This window comes from Pseudochaenichthys georgianus, chromosome 18, assembly GCF_902827115.2.
Source record: "Pseudochaenichthys georgianus chromosome 18, fPseGeo1.2, whole genome shotgun sequence".
Taxonomy (NCBI): domain Eukaryota; kingdom Metazoa; phylum Chordata; class Actinopteri; order Perciformes; family Channichthyidae; genus Pseudochaenichthys; species Pseudochaenichthys georgianus.
The window spans coordinates 4,550,758-4,567,657 of NC_047520.1; the positions used below are offsets into that span (position 1 = coordinate 4,550,758).

The following is a 16,900-nucleotide window of genomic DNA, read 5'->3' on the forward strand; positions in this document are numbered from 1 at the left end:
TTTTCTTACGGCGACGTGGAGTCAAATGTTCAGGGACAGTGGGGAATGGCTGTCCATATTGGACACACACACACACACACACACACACACACACACACACACACACACACACACACACACACACACACACACACACACACACACACACACACACACACACACACACACACACACACACACACACACACACACACACACACACACACACACACACACACACACACACACACACACACACACACACACACACACACACACACACACACACACACACACACACACACACACCACACACACACACACACACACACACACACACACACACACACACGGCTATATCAATAAACTTTGATTTGATGTTTCAGACTCCAGGCTTGACCGAAATTGTCAGATTTATCTTCCCACAAACTATTTTCCTCTTCAACTCGTCCTTTATTTCTCTTTCCCTCCTCTCTATTGACCCATTACTAGATCAAGTGCGCCGGTACAAGCGAAGAAGACGGGTATATTTCAGAGGAAATGAAACTCAGTCCATCAGCCGGCATCAGGGGAAATGTAAGAAACGTAACCGGCGTACTTCACCTGCCTGCTTCCGTTGCCTCTTCACATTAAGGCCGTTATGGATTTCTATAATAACACCGGTTGATGAATTCTCCGCATGTCTACAAGCGGCTATTTCTCGTCCGCATTATTAAAGGTAATAACTCTGAGTTAAATGTTGTTCCTGTTGGCAGAGCAGGTCTACGGGGGTGTTTGTGTTTATGTTGGCACCTGTTGACGGACGAGGGGGGGTGCAACTCGTCCTGTTGGACAAGAGTCTCCCGCCATGAAGCTGAATTAAGAGATGTGGCGTATAAGATAACTGCTAATGCATGAATCCATTCCCTATCAAATAACAATAAACACAATTTCAAAGCTAGTTCACTGATGTCTTGGTGGTGTAATGTTCTGATCATCAGCATTTAAGACGAATACCAGCAGACGTATGGTTGGACGATATAGCAAAATACGTCATCAAAACATTGTATTGATCAATTATCAAGTATTCTCCTTTACAAAGATACCTAGAGAAACCAGAAGGGTAGGTTTATAATAGTCCCATGATATTTTAAGGTAAGCTTTGACAAACGATTACAATGTATTGGCTGTGCGTTTAGTATTTGGTAGATTGATTAAAAAATGACTTGACATATAATTATTGTTGTGTTCAAAATCGGTTGATTGCACAGCCCGAATAATGCCTCGGTCAGGTATTTGATTTTAAACTAAACTATGACAAAAATCTAAATGTGGACCTCATATTGATGCTGAATTTTAAGCTAGATCATTTGAAAGTTGTTGAGACTTTACTCAAAACCACGGAAAAGTAAAAAGTAAGGGGGAATCTGGTTTCATTTGGAAACCATGAATGTATGACAATAAAATCGTGACAATCCATCCAATCGTTGTTGAGAAATATCACTCAAAAACGAAGATTAACTTTTGTCTAACTAGGGGAAAGGTAAAGGTATCACCAGTGGAGTCATTAGGATCAATCCTGTGGGAACCATGAATATCAAACCAAACTATAAAATCAAATCCATGATTAATTGTATCCTTTAAGATACGTGGTACTTGTTACATAAAGCGCACTTCCATAGCCCAGACGTGCCCATAATTACAGCGAAAGGACGACCTCAAGGGTATCGCTGCCTTTACATCCTATAATTACCACGTGTCGACTGAATTATTGCGAGACGTAGTTCATCATCATAAAAGGTTAGCTCCTTGGTTACCCATTAGCAACCAAAACAGCTCTGTCTTCTGTCAGTAATTATCACCGTGGCTCGAACGCAACTTTACTCACCCCTATTGCTACGATGCAATTACTGCTTATGTAATACAGCTATTTAATACAGCGATTACACATCCTTGTTGTCCCACTAATGTGAGACGAGACGCTGTGTGGGGTCTTTAAAAAGGAACGCCGGGTTATTTAATGCTTCCCTCTCATTTCCTCATTATGAGCCGCTTCCTGTTAATGCTGAAGTAAAGTGGACTTTCCTGCTCGATTGTTCCCCGTCTGTCGAATCCCCGCCGAGAGACTGTGGACGAAACGAGGCGCAGAGCAGAGCTGTGATGACTAAGATGTCGTGAAGAGTGTGAATCAGTAATGAGATGCATGCAGGACGCCGTCAACAGTTAGAAAACAGCAACAACAAACTGGATCTTAAGGGATTTGGTGGCGCTTCAGTCTAGAAACTGACTTACAGAACGGTATCTATTGACACTTTGATATACAGTCATTTTACCTCGTGAATAAGAGCATGTTCTGAATAGAAAGTGCTTCAAAGAAAGCGACAGATATGGATCCGGACTGAACTCAAACAGTGGATCGTGGGATGCTCGCTTCCCACCTCGGGTTTTATCGTCTCTTAAAAACTCGGTGAAAAATGTATAACATGAAAGCTTCTTCTAGTGCGGGCCTTTATGCAACGGTACAATGCATTAGTGCGAGCTGAAATACTTCAAGCACGAGGTGGGTACACAGGTCCCCAGAGGGTTACATAAACACAATACACATGCATTGTGTATTGCATCAGTTTGAGCGGAGAGAGGATACGAGTGAGATTCTCATCTCTGTGTCTGCGAGGTTAACCTGATTCCTGAGGCGTTCTCTACCACACAGTAGGGCTGCTCGATTATGGCAACAATCATAATCTCGATTATTTGGGTCAATAAGTGATATCACGATTATTAAAAACGATTATCCATTTACTTTGAAAACATACATTTATTGGAGAAAACACATTTGAACAGTATGTTTTTAACAGTTGATTACCGTGAATTTTAAATTGTACTTCAACTGAAAACCAATAAAAAAAAATAAAAAAATAAAAAAAATAATCGTTTTATTTCGCAAGCCATAATCGTAATTGCGATTAAAATACGATTAATTGAGCAGCCCTACCACACACACATTACACTAACATGCACATGCGACCACATGAGGAGCGGAAGGAGGTAATAACATGGAGGCAGGAAAATACATGTTTTTTAGATGCATGCCATGGATGCTGAGAGAGAGAGAAAAAAGAAGGGAAATGCAATGCATAGGATTTAGGTTTAAACATGTGTTTCACCAGCCTGTTGTCCAGAATGAGTATTTCAACCCAGAATGTCTTTAAAAAACTGGATAACATTTGGTCTAATGAAGGGTGACACATGAAAACGGCCGCTCTGAATCACCTCACCGAGGCCCTCATGGCTCATCAGCTGTTTAAGCCCCGTACTTCCACCCACGCCACTAGTTCCTTCATCTCACACACACATATTCGTCATCACCTACAGAGCAGATGAAGAAGCACAAACACCCCCGACGCCCCGAGAGGCATGGCCAGCTTTTCCCCGTGTTCCATTTACAGCACGACACACCAAAATCCATCCCCTTCATTGTAATAATACCCCACTTTAACCCTTATTCTATCTTAGATACTGGACTTTCCCACAACCCCTGAAGGCAACACGTAGGTTCATTCTGCCTGGAAGTCGCTGCAGGAAGCCAACCTGCCTGTTAAAGTAATCGTGACTTGTGTGTTTGTGTGTGTGTGTGAGGATCTGTGCAGATGTGGTTGAGAAGACCATGTGAAATGCATCAGCTCGACAGCACTGAGGGGGACTCGGGGGGGGGGGGCTGACTACAACACATCCTGTCTCATGATGTTTCCCCCAGGAAGTAGCAGATAGTGTGGCATGATTACATTTACTGTGTGAAAACAATTTAATGCAAGGACTTTTTCACAGTCGATTTGATTATTAAAAGTGATGTGAGCACTAGAGAGAGAGGGAAAGGCAATCAATACCCAACAAAATATCCTGCAACACCTCAAACACACACACAGACACACACCGCAGTCCTGTGTTCAGCTCCCTCACCTCCTGCTTCAATCGAATCAACGCCTATCAAATCCAATCAGACCCACTGAAGCGTTTCATTTTGGAGTCGAGCGGTGGAGTTATATTATGCAAACGGGCGGAGGGGAATGGCCTGAATTGAAGTGTGTGTGTGTGTGTGTGTGTGTGTGTGTGTGTGTGTGTGTGTAGCCACGTGTTTGTGCTTGTGTGCCCATCTGTACTGTTGCTGTTTGTGTGTCTCTTTCCGACTGTGTAGGCTTAGGTGTCGTGCGCGCGTGTGTGTGTGTGTGTGTGTGTGTGTGTGTGTGTGTGTGTGTGTGTGTGTGTGTGTGTGTGTGTGTGTGGATCACTTCATCCATTAATCTAGCCACTGTCAAACAGATTGGGTTTATGAAACCCTTCCACAGCTGTGTTAAAATAGGCAACAGCATCACTAAAATCAACAAAATTGCTCACGTTTCTTTGGCACTAAATCACGCTTAAGGCAAACCTTTTTCATCCAACCCAGCGGAGGACATTTGAAATCTCTACAGCATGACGTTCGCATGGATTCAATACATCAGAGAGCAGATAGCAGCATGAAAAGTGGAAGCAAAAAGTAGCTTTGTGCTGGTGTAGGCGTCACTTGTAGCACAGCAACCAACTGACCACGCAACCAAGCAGTTGCTGCAGGGATTATATCTGTTATTGGTGCGTGTGTGTGTGTGTGTGTGTGTGTGTGTGTATGTATGTGTGTGTGTGTCCATGTGGCTGCAGCATGAGATAGAAAGGCTTAACCTTAGCAGGGTCAGGGAGTTTATAATAAATCAATGCACATGTTTCAGCTATACAACCTACTTATCAAGATACACATCTTCTTTATGACTGGATGCTCGTTTTTACATCTATGCTATGTAATCATCAACATAATCATCATGCCAAATACACCGACCTGCACATGAAATGATACATTTTCATATTCTGTAGGACAGTGGGTGGGTTTGTTTAAAATCTATAAAAACAACCTAACAAAAAACACCCTTTTTGTTGCATCTAGATCAGGGGTCAGCAATTAAATTTGGCCTTGGGCCGGAACAAAATCAAAGGCTTTGAAGGAATTGATTGTTAAAACATGCGAGACGTTTGAATGCGTGGGGGGGGGGGGGGGGGGGGTGCTAATGAACTGACAACAGGGGGGGGGGGGGGGGGGGCCTCGCTGCGGTGCCGTTCTGTGATTCTCCAGATGGCCAGTCCGCCCCTGCTCACAAGGTTATTAAGATCCAAAGCTTTAGTGCGTTTTGAAAACAGCCAATGGGCTACAAGCCTCGCGCTGCATTCACTTGCACTCGGACATTTGGGATTTTCTCTCATAAATGTCCGATGAGCCAAAACCTTTCTTTCAAAACAAAGCTGCTAACTGGGCTGGCAGCATATGCACCACCACCCCTCGCCCTCCATGATCAAGCGGCTTCTCCAATTTTGTTGTCAATGTTTTGACTGAACTTTGTTACTGTTCACATATAGGTAAACATTACGTTTGAATTATTTAGTGAGCTGGTGTTGTTATTTTTTTTAAACCACAAACCGCATGTTGTTTTTTTCAGCCCCATGCTCTGTCCTCCTACTTATTGATCCACTCTCAGCGTCAGTGCACCCCGCTGCCAGATTGTGCCTGTGCCAATAAGCATTCTTCAGGTGTAGGTAGATTCTCTATTCGGACAGTATAGCCTATATGTGCGACTGTTGGTCCGATATTGTAAAAAAAAATATATATATTTTATTTTTATTCTCAAAATAATTTTCCGGGCAAGATATTATTGCTGACTATATATATTATATATTATATTATATATATTACTATATATTATTGCCGCCTGTTGCCGACCCATGATTTAGATCAGGGGTGTCAAACTCAATTTCATCCCGGGCCACATCAGCATTATGGTTGCACTCAAAGGGCCGGTTGTAATTTTAATTATATATAAATAATATACATATGTAAATATATAATATATATGAAATAATGTATTCTATTGTTGGCCCTGCATTGGATTATTATCAGTTCTGGTAATATCTTCCTAGATAACTACGTCTGAAAGCAGAAGTCTAGGGCAAATAATTGAAAGTAAATATTCAACAATTACACCAATTGTATTGTATATTATGTTCTTTGCAAGCTCTTGCGGGCCACATAAAATTAGGTCGCTGGCCGGATTTGGCCCCCGGGCCTTGAGTTTGACACCCCTGATCTAGATGAAAGAGAAATCTGTGACAGGGAATAACAACCGGTGATGTAACTGGAAGCTGAACTTCCCCTTTCAGGCATGACTTCCTGTTTGCGGAGACGGATATATCAGACTGAGGACAGTTCATAAATCCAACAAGTCAGCTCCGATGTTTAGCGCGAATACTCAACTCTTGGTTTGGCCGTTTCTAAGTTTATAACAAGCCATGCTGTAAAACTGAATGGCTTGTTGTACAATGACGCAGCTGCACAGAGGGCACAGATGTGACTGACAAATGAGGTTCAGCTCGGGGTTTGAAAACTGATTAGTCATATCATTTAGGTTAAGGTGATAGCCAGTTAGTCAATGGGAAGGTCTTGGACATCATTTGTCAGTTAAGCGTCAAGGATGTGTGTATTTAACCTTTACTTATACGGTTAGTTTCATTCATAGACAATCATTACCTTTTTGACTACATGCCGTTTTAATGCTTTAATTTGGTAACTTCCTGAATAGCATAATTACTTCTGCCAAGGATGACGTTTTCCAGTTTGACCGTCAGCAGGATTACGAAAAAACTACTATGTTTATGAAACTTGGTATTAAGATAAAGCACGAGTCAAGGAAGAAGCTCTTAAGATATTGGAGCGGATCGGCATTAACGGATATCAGATTTATTCAACTGTCCTTCCAGTTCTCTTCATCATTTCAAGCATTGTCCTGGCCTGCCGGATCTACAATGTCAATGTTTTGCATGTTCGAACCTCAAGATATTTTGCTTGTTGCATGTATAACACATGTGTAATTGTTGGTCCGGAAGAATTAAATGTTGAGTTAGAAGTCGCCATCTGCTCCAATGGTTGAATCTGTAAATAGATACCTAGAACCGACCTGATACCTAGAAGGGAAGACAATGCAACCGGGAGAACGTAGCGCAGAGTATAGGCAGTGATGTAACCAATGACAATGACCCTCTGTAACTCTCTGAGAGTCCAGCGCACACAGGGTGGAAGTTAACAAGCGCTCAGCGGGGGGGGGGGGGGGGGGGACAAAAGGACGGGGTCGTCTGACAGTGACATATTCGTCCCCTCTGTGTAGCAGGAAGTGACCCTTTCAGAGGGGCTGAACAACACGGGGGGTTTTCATGACATCCGAGTCATTACTTTGACACAACGCACTTCAACAGTACAGTTCTTAATTACCCCTAATTGCTGTGTTGACGGGCATTGTTGCCGGATCAGGCAAATACTGGGCTTTATTAAATATTGAATGTCGGCCTGTCAGTGTGGAGGCAACGGAGGTTAGTCTGGGTCTCGTGATAATTAAAACGTTATACACCGACAACAATGCAAGCCTTGGGTTCAAGGTTCTTTATCGTCAGACTAACATCGCTACAGAGTAATTATGTCGCAGAAGATCTTAGGTCACAGGCTTCTCCAACAATGCATCACAATAATACAGATAAGCAGACAATATTAACCAATATTAAAATATACTATATTAAAAATACAAAAAGAAAAATGTTTTTTCTTTAGATCCTCAATCCAGTAAAGAATTGGAGTTCAGTTGGTTCCAAGCAAGTTTGACTTCTACACTAAAATGTAGAACTTGCTTGGTTCTAACTGGACTCCAAGTCTCTTTCTATAATTAAGCCAAAAAAGCTTTTAGTGCTCTGACTGGAGCTTTGTGATGCCTCCGGAGGCAAATGCCAAAAGAATGTGGACATTTTAAGTGTTTTTGACGCAACATATCTAACAAATAAGCTAATGGAATAACTGTTTTCTATGCTTTAGATTTTGTGCATTTCTTCACGAAATGTCGATATGAAAAATACAAAAATATATAGTTGAACTTGTATTACTTTACAAGATAATTGGCTACATTTTAAATGTTGTTTGTGCATGCTGAGTCAAATGACTAAACTGTGGAAATAGAGTTATTAAAATCTGCAAAGATCTTAATTTCTAGGGGTTTAGCTGGCCACATGACCTGACCTGTAAACGGTGAATTTTAACTCAAATATGTATTGTACTGTAAGTCAACAACAGTTTAAAACATTCGATATTTAACTTATGTTAATATGCTCCGTTATTTGGAAGAATGAATCATGAAGCTTGAAAGAAAACAATATTTTCTTGGCAGTATTTTACAGCTTCACATTTACAGATCAAATGAAAGAGAGGGAGGAAATGGATCAGATGTTTCTGAGTCAGGTTTCGTCGGAACGATATTCCATTCCTCATTTGTTCCGTGGTCGCAGAAGTGACTCAACTCCAGACTTTCACATTGTGGGGACAGTTGAGTTAAAGGTTTCAGTTCGCTGTGGAAAGATGCTCTTCCCTGCATACTAATAAAAAGGAGTGAAAACTTTAACCACAATTGATTTTTTTCGGGTTACGTTGAGGTTTATTGTATTGGGCGTGCTGGAATCTGTGAGATTGAACAGTTGGCTGAAAGAAAAGTCGATCCAAGAAGGAAAAAAAACTGACATGTTTTGCTTTTGATTGTGTAGAGTTACACCGGTTTACCGCTGATCTTCCCGAAAACGGTTTGACTCAGCCGACCACAAACATTCCCCTGGCGGCGAGGGGACAACACACACACACACACACACACACACACACACACACACACACACACACACACACACACACACACACACACACACACACACACACACACACACACAACACACACACACACACACACACACACACACACACACACACACACACACACACACACACACACACACACACACACACACACACACACACACACACACACACACACACACACACACACACACACACACACACACACACACACACACACACACACACACACACACACACACACACACACACACACACACACACACGAAGTGAACCCGAGAGGAAGCACATTTCTGCTGCGCTGCCCACTTTTTTTCCCCTTCACCGTCCGAGAAGACGGATCGATATGTATCAGAGAGGAGACAGGCACCTAAAAAGCTGAGTCACGGCACACACACACACACACATATATATATTTGTACTTGTATGCATGTGAGGACCCTTGCTTCTAACCACAGCTCAAAACTCTTATGTTATCCTTTAAAAACCTCAACAGGAAACCACTAACTTCCAAAAATGCAATTCTTGGATTGCAGGGATGCTAACTCGTGTAGCATTCACCGTTTGGAGAATAAATAAAGATGACCATTTTGCCGTACTGGGATTGTTTGAAAGCGTGGAGGGATAATATGACTGGAATGCAGCCTCGCAGGAAATGGACTGACAGCTGTCATGCTGTCCAAGTGTCACACACTCTGTAATTGTGTGCAGCATATGGATGAATGTACTGTGTGTGTCGCAGGGGGTCAGGGTGCAAGAGAAGGACAGTGACGCGATCAGGAAAATCAATCAAGGAAGTGTCGAGATAACTGAGGAATCGTTTGTCACTTCGACACAACCTTGAACTCTGTGAGATAACACTAAACGCTTTTCCACTATTTTCTGAGAGGTGACGATAGACTTTTAGACCAAACGAGAAAATGAATCGTCGTCATAAAAAAATCACAATGGCTTTCACTGCTCTGTGGAACACTGCCAGTCGTCTATTAACTGCGCAGTTATGAGTTCCTAAGAATTAACAAGAAGTGTATGCAAAACCGAAAAATAAAGTCTTAGCTTTGCAAAACCTGTTTCTGTTTACTTTGTGTTATTGTCTTATCATGTTTTATTTTATGTATTCTGCATCAAATCTATTTCTAATTTAAACGGAGACAATACTGGGATTTTAGGTTATATAAAACAGCTTTTGGTGAGGGAGAGGAGTACTAGTCACCCTCATCCCTTCCAGCACTCCGGACAAATCCATTCATAAAAGACCCACCCCTTCCACATCCGCTCACACGAACACACACTCACAATCACACACACAGCCATCCGGGACGTCACAGGTGGTCACCGGCAGTTTATTACCACCTTCTTCCTGTGTGTGTGTGTGTGTGTGTGTGTGTGTGTGTGTGTGTGTGTGTGTGTGTGTGTGTGTGTGTGTGTGTGTGTGTGTGTGTGTGTGTGTGTGTGTGTGTGTGTGTGTGTGTGTGTGTGTGTGTGTGTGTGTGTGTGTTTTAATCCAGAACATTATTGATAAACTGGCTGCCGTGAAGCGTCCAAATACAGATGTATGACCCAGTTTTGAAAGACTGAGTAACACAGCTATAGGTTAATATTGTAAGTTATGCAACTGAATATGATTCAATAGAAAGACACTTGATACTATCAATAGCTCTTGTCTCATAGGAATATTGTGGGAATATTCGCCTGGCACGTAATGAAAAGGACTTTGGTGAATGCCTCCAGCGACACTAAACCCGATCCAATTAGTTGAATCAATGGTGTGTTAAATGCCCTCCTCGGAGTGGGACATTTACCAACTAGCCACTTAACAGTCAAGTTCAAGACTGAGTTGTGTCAAGTCAACAAGGCGTTGCAAATGTCACATGGCTCGTTACTCCACAGCACATTTTAGATATAGAAGAAAGTCCTGTTTCTATTTAAAAAATATGTTGATTTAGTTTTTTGGAGATAGAAGGAAGTATGTTCATTTGAATGAACTTGATCATCTATTAAGACCATGAATGCCCCATTTCTTATACTTTCCCACCTCAATTGTATACCAAAAACAAGTTGGAAAACTGCATTTTACAGGCCCACTGTGAAGAAGCCAATCTCACACAGACATCAATTATTGGTTTATTTGTTCAGTTATTGTTGTCAATCGTTTTTTTTGGAGAAAGTTGTTGCAAAACATGTGAATGTTAATGACTTTGGCTAGATACAAAAACAAGTGTCTCTATTTAGGCCAGGAAAGCCCCATTTCTTCAACTTCCCCTCCGCAAAATGTGATGCCAAAGCTACATTTTACAGACAGGCTGTGAAGTTGCTCACACATACATCATGTAACATTACGCAATGAGGGAAATTATCGTATCCCTGACTGACTCCCAGCATGATGCACTTAATGAACTACACCCGGGAGGGGTTTGTCTTAAAGAAATATCCCCAAACACAAAAAAGACAGCGTGTTGCATATGAGGAAAATAAAGAGAAAAAGAGACTCGGTACTCACCCCGGACGCAGCGAATATGAGTCAGCTACAGACGGGGAGAGATGATGGGAAGATAATCTCCTCCGGATCAGGAAGCAGCTCTGTGGGAATGTTATGTCGGCCTGAGAGAGGATAGACGGGAAGAAGAAGAAAAAAAAGTCCACTCCGTCAGTCACTTTTTGCAGCTTTAAGTCGTGCAGGGATGGGTTTTAATGTTTGGCATCGGCGTGGGGAGACGGGTCCGTGAAGGGGGCACCGGGGAGATGAAGTGTCACTCAGTGTAGATAGAAAGAGACAGAGATATTTAGGAGGGTCGTGAGTCTCTGTCCGCGTGCCTCGCTATCCGCTGCTCAGTCACCGGCTGCAGAAACGTGGAAACGCCTTTTCCTCTCTCGCTCTCTCTCTCTCTTTTTCTCTCTCTCTCTCTCTTTTTGTCTCTCTCTCTTTCTGTCTCTCTCTCTCTTTTTGTCTCTCTCTCTCTCTTTCTGTCTCTCTCTCTCTCCCGCGGTAACGGTTAAGCACGCTGTCTGATTCATCCAGAGATCCTCTATTGCAAACGAAGTCTCACTCTCTCAGTAAACCCATTGACTGTATATGCGTAAACCCCTGAGTGACTGAATGTTTGCATGGAATAAAATACAAATGAATCTGATTCAAATGGGGATAAACAACCGAAAAACACGTGTAATAGCTACGTTGGTGCACAGGGCAAAATACCTCTCAATTGTGACATGTTTTTTTGAGGAAAATTTTAGGATAGTTTCACCAAAAAATGTATATTTTACTATCAGAATAATTTTTTTTTGGAAAAATTGGTTTCAGCAGAAAGTCCAGTACATAACAATATACACTCACTAGCCACTTTATTTGGTACACCTTGCTGGTACCGAGTTGGACCAGTTTTTGCATTCAAAACTGCCTTAATTATTCGTGGCATTGACTCAACAAGCTGCTGGAAACATTCCTCAGAGATTTTGGACCATATTGACATGATAGCTTTTATCGAGAAATGCATGTTTTACTTTCAGAAACTAAACATTGGGCACGATTGGGTTTCCGCAAAAAGTCCAGTACATTGCAATATATAGTGTTGAAGGAATTTGTCCTGAACACGGAAATTAGTTAGCGTTAGCACTGCATGACCTTTTTTTTATTCTTTTTTGGTTATAAATAAGGTGGTTAACACAAGCTTAAGATATGTTCTTGTTTTGTTCTACATAATATAAAATAAGTCAGATAATACCCCACTTGTGAATGTATGAAGCTTTGGTGCATCTTCAAAACGGCAGTTGCTAACACGTGACAAAATAAGACCAGTAAACATCATCACGTCAAACATGACACCGCCTTTAGCTTAGAATTTGTCATGCATCATACTCAGTGTTTGGGCCAGCGATTTACTGCCGTTGCTAACAAGTTGATGTTTAGCAAAACTTAAAACTATTTCTGGTCAATGTGCGGAAAGAGAACAGATATTTTTGAAAATCAATCCACTGTCAAATCTTGGATGGACGGATGGATGTTAAGATGTGCTATATGCTATATGTTACAAACTGACTTCATCTAAAATGGTGTATTATCATTCATACATTTCTTTGATTGGCTGTTTCCTGTTCTCCTTGCACAGCTCAGACAAAAGCACAGAGTGAGAGCTCTGTTTGACCCGCTTCCTCCCAATTCTGCTTTTCCTCAGACACACACATTTGCACACACATTTTTCAATGCTGATGTCACCGCGCTATCCGGTCCCGGTCCGCCTCATCCTCCCCTCTCTCCCATCACACGATCCAAAACAACACCATCGCACCACCCCATCCCCAAACCTCTACCCCTCCAACCCCAACTCCATTCTTTTAAAAAGTGACAGCGAGCCAACAGGATCTGGGTGTTGATCCATTAAATGAAGTTAAATCACCCCTCAGGTTCCCATGTCTGTCCTCCTGAAAGAATGGCTGCCATGCTGCATGCAGTACAATTTAACTGGATTCAAAACCAGCTAAAAATATCTTTATATTTTTGAAGATTTATCCTTGAAACAGCCTCCATCCATCCCTCCAAAATGCTCATATGTGGGTGTGTACAGCTGCTTTAGCTCTTGTGCACAGTCTTTAAAGAGTAACTTAAAACCGGACGTTCACAGGTTTTGGAGAGCAGAGTGTCCACAACCACACATGAAGCCTGCTTGCAGTATATATAGTTTTAAAGACTTATAATGGTTTCACATTCCTCAGGTGCGTGTGAACGTAACACGTTTCACTTTTTATTTGATGGTACACTATATAAATTCTCACATGGTCAAAAGATTCAAATACACAAAGGGAATGAAAAAAACAAGTATGACTGGGTTTGATCTTTTTCAATATTTTTTATTTTATTTTGATCAGTCCATGCTTTTGAACTCAGTCGCTCAGAGCAATATTTTGTGGTCTGGACATTTCAAAAAATATGTGGTGCAACTCATGACCTCCCGTCTTTCAATCTGTGCTCAAATTCTGATCAAAGAAATAAGTAATAGCTCTGCAGTGTGTCCATAACTCATGACAAATATTTGGACATGAATTAAACCTCTGTGTCGTGAGGTCTCTGGTCCTGAGGCAAGGAGGAAGTCTTTTTTTAACACCAATAAAAACACACATGCACTAAGACACACATTTGCTAGACATAAAATCAAAGCCTTATGACTATTTGAGTGACAGCGAGCCAACAGGATCTGGGTGTTGATCCATTAAATGAAGTTAAATCACCCCTCAGGTTCCCATGTCTGTCCTCCTGAAAGAAAGGCTGCCATGCTGCATGCAGTACAATTTAACTGGATTCAATAGGAAAACAGCTAAAAATATCTTTATATTTTTGATGATTTATCCTTGAAACAGCCTCCATCCATCCCTCCAAAATGCTCATATGTGGGTGTGTACAGCTGCTTTAGATCTTGTGCACAGTCTTTAAAGAGTAACTTAAAACCGGACGTTCACAGGTTTTGGAGAGCAGAGTGTCCACAACCACACATGAAGCCGCTGAGAGAAATGGTCCTGCTTGCATATCGTTTGAAAGACTTCTAATGGTTTCACTTTCCTCAGGTACGTGTGAACGTAACATGTTTCACTTTTTATTTGATGGTACATTATATAAATTCTCACTATGGTCAAAAGATTCAAATACACAAAGGGAATGAAAAAAACAAGTATGACTGGGTTTGATCTTTTTCAATATTTTTTATTTTGTTTTGATCAGTCCATGCTTTTGAACTCAGTCGCTCAGAGCAATATTTTGTGGTCTGGACATTTCAAAAAATATGTGGTGCATCTCATGACCTCCCGTCTTTCAATCTGTGCTCAAATTCTCATCAAAGAAATAAGTAATAGCTCTGCAGTGTGTCCATAACTCATGACAAATATTTGGACATGAATTACACCTCGTGTCGTGAGGTCTCTGGTCCTGAGGCAAGGAGGAAGTCTTTTTTTAACACCAATAAAACACACATGCACTAAGACACACATTTGCTAGACATAAAATCAAAGCCTTATGACTATTTGATTTTATGAAATTATATTGACTTTATTTTTAGATGCAGATTACTTTACGATCCACACTCATGATCAGCCAGAAAAGATGGTTTTTGTGTGTTTGATGGAGAAAAGGGACCTTCGATATGTCTTCAACAATAATTACAATTAGTTGTGTGCAAAACTAGGCCTATGAAAGCATCATTTATAGTTAAACGTTTAGAGGCCGACTCTTTGCAACAGCTATCAGCTTTGAATGAGGAAATTATGAGCTTTGCTTCAATGGTGATTCAGTACAGTAACATATTTGTTTTTAAAGACTTGTTTGTACTTCTAGTTACCGTCAGCGGGAAAAATTAAATGTGATTAGGACCTATTGGGTTTAAATGATATTCCTGACTAATTGTGTTTGGTTTCTTTAATTTATTTTGTGATATAGGGTTAGGGATAGAGGGCTACAAATATACTGATAAAACATCCAGGCAAACTATTCCATCAGTTTACGTTCTTCAACTCCTTTTAAGTGCATTTCTGTAAAGCTGTGTATTAACCTGTTTAGCACTGAGCCTGTTTTTCAGGTCTCAGGCTCGAAAATGACATTCCCAGAACAAATGACCATATCTTCCCTTCTAAAAGGGATTAATAATCTTTTTTCCCAAAGTAATGATAAACCTGTGAGTTGGATGTAGACAAGTCAGAATCAATATAGATGTTTTTTATTTTAGAGAAAATTCAGATTGAACATAGTCTTATAGTGTCCGTCCAAAAATTCTTTTTTACTTATAGTGAAAACTACCCTTGGATGACGTTTTCACACACACACCTTACCATTGAGAAATGAGAGCTATGCGCACACAGTTTTGCATGAGAGCAAACCTATCTCTCGCTTTGACATCTGGAAATGGAAAAGCAGGTTTATTGCTGATGGATTGTCAGAAATCATTCAAAGGGATACAGACACATTGGATTAACCTATGGATTAACTTCAGCAACGTTTTTATCGTTTTAATGCCATTGAAGACAACTTTTGACCAGACTACGACAAAGGTAAGCCATTTTGCCGTTTTTAGCTACCTAGCGCCACATGTTTTGATGTCTGTTCTTGTTAATATCTCCGCGAGTTCTTATCATAGAGTGATGATGTATGAACCTATCGATTCTGTGTCATCTCAAGATGCGAATCGATGAGTTGGACGTTCAGCTACTATAACTAAGGGTGTTATGAGTGAGTTTCTGTGCAGTAATGCGTTAGCATTTTTCCGCTCGTGGCTAATTCAGAGGCAGAGCGTTAGCTTTGTGGGTTTAAAAAAAAAAAAAAAAAAAGATCAGTTAGCTGAGTTTCTTCCCGTTGCATGGATATAAAACATTCATAGTTTATTGAATATTAAGAAGCCCTCAGACGGTGTTTCCTGCAGATGACGCGTGAAGTCCTCTCACGGTGTGAACGACCTCCACCTGTGACGGCTGAATGAAAAGGAGCGCTCTCACCGTCTGTTCCTCTGAGACAATGTGCACATTGTTGTTAATGTATGCAAAACACCATTTGCATAGAGCAACAGAAATGACTCATTAGATGCACAAGCATCCAAATGTACGTACGCAATAAAGATCTACATTTTTGGAGGGTTTAACTTCCCCTTTTATAACGAATTCGAAATGCCAACATTTGTCCAAACTGAATACATGACAACCTATTTTTCATCAGATATTCAAATAGCTCTCAGTGGGAGACGTATGAGTCAGTTGATGATCAGCGGCTGCCTGTGAGGCAATATGTTGATTAGCATGCTGGGATTCATGGAAATGCTCTCAAGACAGACAGGAGATCTCAAACTTTGTAGAACAAGGAACAGAGTGAGATCTAAAAGGTAGACAACCTGATTCTGCAACTGTATTAGCACGTACGGAAAAAAACAGTACATTTGTTCGAGCTTCCTCTTGTAACAAAAAGCTTTCACGTTGAGTTTGATTTATAGAAAGGGAAGTGTGAAAAGGGAACCTTACAGTGGAGAAAACACTGGTACAGTATGGAGCATTGATCCATCAGCCGCTCTATAGGAGTCTCACAACATGCTCCGTTTACAAGGGAGCAATTAAAGTTCCCTCTCTGCCCATTTCAGTCTTTCTTTAACTCTTTAAAGCTCTGTTACCATGGGGCTTATGTGTATAAAAACATGCAGAAGACATGAAACATGCAGAAGACAT

General features: G+C 41.1%; 1 protein-coding gene across 1 annotated transcript in view; it reads right to left on the reverse strand.

Moving 5' to 3' along the window:
- The window catches only part of LOC117463974 (astrocytic phosphoprotein PEA-15), a 45,694-nt gene extending 34,081 nt beyond the window's left edge, over positions 1 to 11,613 (reverse strand). The window contains exon 1 of the mRNA XM_034106506.2: positions 11,214 to 11,613. The gene's annotated coding sequence lies outside the window, so the exon portion shown is untranslated. The remainder of the gene's footprint in view (positions 1 to 11,213) is intronic.
- Positions 11,614 to 16,900: the final 5,287 nt, after the last annotated feature.